General features: G+C 37.8%; 1 non-coding gene across 1 annotated transcript; it reads left to right on the forward strand.

The window, feature by feature from the left end:
* Window positions 1–244: 244 nt before the first annotated feature.
* Window positions 245–377, forward strand: LOC126002576 (small nucleolar RNA SNORA51). The gene has a single exon (XR_007493262.1). It is a non-coding gene; the product is annotated as a small nucleolar RNA SNORA51 (small nucleolar RNA).
* Window positions 378–4,413: the final 4,036 nt, after the last annotated feature.

The following is a 4,413-nucleotide window of genomic DNA, read 5'->3' on the forward strand; positions in this document are numbered from 1 at the left end:
ATTATGGAAAAAAAAGAAAATTGTGTTTTTAATCAGAAACTTTCTTTGACTTACATGTATTATTATTATATTAATTATATTATATGTTATGTTATGTCACTATATTATGTTATATTAGTTTACCTTATTATGTTAATCAATTTTGTCCTTTAAATGAATTCTTACTTAAAAAAAAAAACAAAAAAAAAAAAACAACTTTAGTTTGCCCTGAAGAAAAGAAAAAAATAAATAAAAGATAAAATAAGGCCTCCCAATTCTTACCACAGGCTGTGTTCTTTACACTGGCTGTATAGAAAGAGGAGGTACAGTAAAGGCACCCCATATACACCTCAACACAGGCCCCTTGCCGGGTATGTATTGTGAATTGGGGGACAAAAAAAAAAAAAAGATAGGCAGAAGTGGATGCATTCTCCTATTCTCACTCTTCATCCTGTATTCTCCAAGAATGCAGTAAGGATGCTTTGTCAAAATTCCCACAATATTTGGTAACAACTCTTACTGTTTCTGATGAAAATCCTTATAGACATTGGATATATTTCTATTGCATTTGGCATTTTTATATGATAGTATTTTCTAAACAATACTGACAAAACAACCACATATGGATTTGGGATGTAAGTTGTATTTAGGAGTTCTGGTGACAAATCTCAGTTGGCCAAGTTTCTTGGCCAATAGGATGGTGCTATGTTAAAGCCATGCTGACATAGGTGTTGTGACACTGAGAAACAACCCATGTAAAAATATAATCTATGGTGATGGCCATAAGCACTTTTTTTTTTCAAAATTATTGTCCTGGATATTTATCAGCAAATAGCCCAGAAAATGTGTCTGACATGATGTTTCTGAGATATCTAATTTTCATTTTCATTTTTTTTTTCATTACTCTTGGAACTGGGTCATTTGATGGGTGCAAGGTAATTGACTTTTCAGAATTTGCAGAATAGTTTTGAATGTGTTGATTTGTATTTGTTGCTGTAATAATATTGTCTATAGTTATTCAGAGTCAAAAAGAGATACACACTCTTCTGTCATATTTTGGTTATTCTAGAGTAATAAACACTTATACTAAAATTTATCTCTAATACTCTTCTCTTTCATGTTCTGCTAAATGATATCAACACACAAAAACACATGTCCTGTTTTGCATTAGTGGTTTTGTAAAAACAATAACTATATGCTATTGATACTATAGAATTAGAGATAGATCATTTTCAAAGAATGCATATCAAAATAAGTTCAAAATTTTACTGATTATTTTAATGTAAATAATAAAAATAGGGGTGTTTTAGATAAAACAAGTTTAATGATTTATTTTTGATATATTTTAGAAATAAATGGATATCTATGTGTTTTCTTTGTATGTATGTGAATAAAAATTCCTTATTATCCTTATTATTAAGATGCTCAGAAATAATGTTTGAAACAAAAACGAAGATTATTTTAATTATTCTTGTGTACTTAACACATTCTTGTGTGCTTAAACAAATCTTCTCAATATATTAGTTTATTAAATTTTATAGATCGCCTTTTAAAATATTTTATACATACACAAACATATGTAAACACACACAACACACATATATCAGTATATGTCAGTATACTTTTGACCCCACATTCATATATGCGATTAAGTATAATTGTGCAGCAAACTAGAGTACTTACTGGAACTGGGGTTTAAACCTTGATACCTTTGGAAGTAAAGTGAGGTAATACCAATGGGTTATGTGCACTGTTGTACATCTTCTATTCAGTAGATATAGTAGTACTAGTCTTCCTTCAAAATCATGATAATCAAAAATGTTTATCAATGTTTTGAAAATTCATAAGAAGAGGAAAGTATTGGAATTTTTCCCGGAAGTCTCAGGGACAAGATCTGGAGAGGAGCGGAGGCGGGGAAGGTCCCCTACCATATGCATGCGCCAGAAGCCTCAGAGACATGATTGGAGGAGGGGCGGAGGTGGGGGAAGGTCACCTACATCAGCAGGCGCCAGAAGCCTCGGAGACACAATTGGGGGAGGGGCACAGGCGGGGGAAGGTCCCCCATATCTGCACGAGCCAGAAGCCACAGGCCCCCGATTGCATTCCTGAGGCCTCCAATGCTTGCAGAAGGTAGGGGACCTTCCCCTGACTCCGCCCCTCCCCCATCATTCCCTGAGGCTTTTGGCATCTTCTGAAGACAGGGTACCTTCCCCCATCTCCGCCCCTCCCAATCGCGTCCCTGAGGCTTCCGGGGCTGGCAGACAGTAGGGGACCTTCCTCTGTCTCTGCCCCTGCCCCACTGCATCTTGGCTCCCTGGGACAAGATAGGAAATACAGATGGTGGGGTTGTGGTATGAAAGGTACTCTCATCCACTGCTGGTGGGAAAGCTCCCTAGTTCAACACCTATGGAGAACAGTCTGGAGAGTGCTCAAGGAACTCAGAATTGAGCTATCATTTGATCCAGCAATTGCTCTCCTAGGTATCTACCCCCAAGTCGGAAGAACATTCATCGCAAAGTATGTGTGCACCCCATTATTTATTGCAGCACTCAGTATAATAGCCAAGTCTTGGAACCAACCTTGATGTCAACAACAGATGAGTGGATCATTAAGATGTGGTATCTATACACAATGGAATACTACATGGCAGTCAGAAATGATACGATCACAGACTTTGCAGCAACATGGATGGACCTAGAACATATTATGTTAAATGAAGCAAGCCAGAAGATAAACACAGAATGATAGCACTATTCTAAAGTACCTAGAATAGGCACCAGATATAGAACCAAAACCCCATGATTACATTACACGGTGAAACAGGATAGAAACCTCAAACGCTGTAATAATCACCATATACTGGGAAGTAGAGCCCAAAACAAAGGGAAGAAAAACAACACAAAGCCTGACTACACATTATATCATAAACAAACCAGCAACATCAGAAATAGCAGTGTAGAGAGAACAGGTTTGTAATTTTCATTTTACTACAAAGGCCCATAACAAATTACTAGGGATCTTATACAGGATTACAGGTATAGATCTGATAGGAAATTATTGGCTCCAATGAAAACATTTCAAAACATTATGGTTGAATGCCTTAACCTTACCACATTTAAAATATCCTCTCAGTTTTTCTTCCCATAGTGGTTCCTGGATACAAAGTGTAAAGTTCCTACGGTGGCACCTCGGTGCTCAGTCACACGAGGCACCATACTCAGCTTGCATCTTGAAAATGTCTGGATAAAACTCTTTTACATACTCTTTATCTCGATATTATGCCTTTTTTTAGGAACTGAAGTGCATGATTAGCCGGACCACCGAAGCAACAACGGTGACCTACAGATTTTTACTACAGGGTCTAAGCATTGAACATGTTCAAGCAAACTAACACATCCTTGCTCTTTTACCCTCTCTTCTCATTACTTCATATTTTTGTTGTTGTTTAATTATTGATTTGTTTAGTTCTGTTTTGTTTTCCCTTTTCTCTCCTCTTGTCTCTCTCTTCTTCCACCTTCTCCTCATTACCATCAATTCAATCCATGTCAAATAAAAACCACATGGTTTACCTCCTCTATAGGAAAGGAAAGAAAGCTGATATATAGGGTGCTGCGGACAATACTGCAAAGGGTAAACACCTATATAGATAGACCTCACTAATAAAAAGGTTAGTACTCGAGACATGAAACCTATACATATCCAAAAGTTGTTCTATTAGTTTCCTTTCCTTACAAGTACTATACCTACCTATCTTTCTGTACTCAGCGTATCTCTTGCCCTCATCACCCCTCTACATTAATATATGCCTAAGCTAAATTCTATATATTTATAAGGGGGCAGGAGCACACAGAGATAGGAATCCTCCTTAAGAGAAAAACCTAAACCACAAACAACCCATACCTATACCCTATATAATCCCTCCCATGTACTATCCCCTCACCCCCCCCTCAGAAACCTGATTATCCCTTCACCCCTTAATCCAATCCCCGATATCCCCACCATGTTATAACTCTTCATCCTCTGTTCTTAACCCATTGGGCATCAAGACCAACCTCCTACACCAACAAACCAGTACCCAGTACCCAGTACCCAAGTGAAGAGACACCCACTCAAACTCACACCTCATTCCCTACAAGAAAATACAACCAACACACGACTGACTCATGCAGCGTGGCCCTCCTTATCACCTCTCCCTATTGTGGACTGTGGTTTAATACCAGATTGGCTCCAAAAGGACTCCTATTGCAAGAACTCTACCCAAGACCTCCCTGCCTGGAGCCCACACCTCATGAGGAAATCTCAAAAGACAATGGGGAAGCCTATACTATCATCATTAGTATAGACTTATATAACACTACCTATTATACTATTTCTCCCCAAATGTAAAATAATCTCCTGTATCACTCACTCTCCCTTTTTCTTTTTTTTCTTTTC

Source organism: Suncus etruscus, chromosome 2 (genome assembly GCF_024139225.1).
Source record: "Suncus etruscus isolate mSunEtr1 chromosome 2, mSunEtr1.pri.cur, whole genome shotgun sequence".
NCBI classification, from domain to species: domain Eukaryota; kingdom Metazoa; phylum Chordata; class Mammalia; order Eulipotyphla; family Soricidae; genus Suncus; species Suncus etruscus.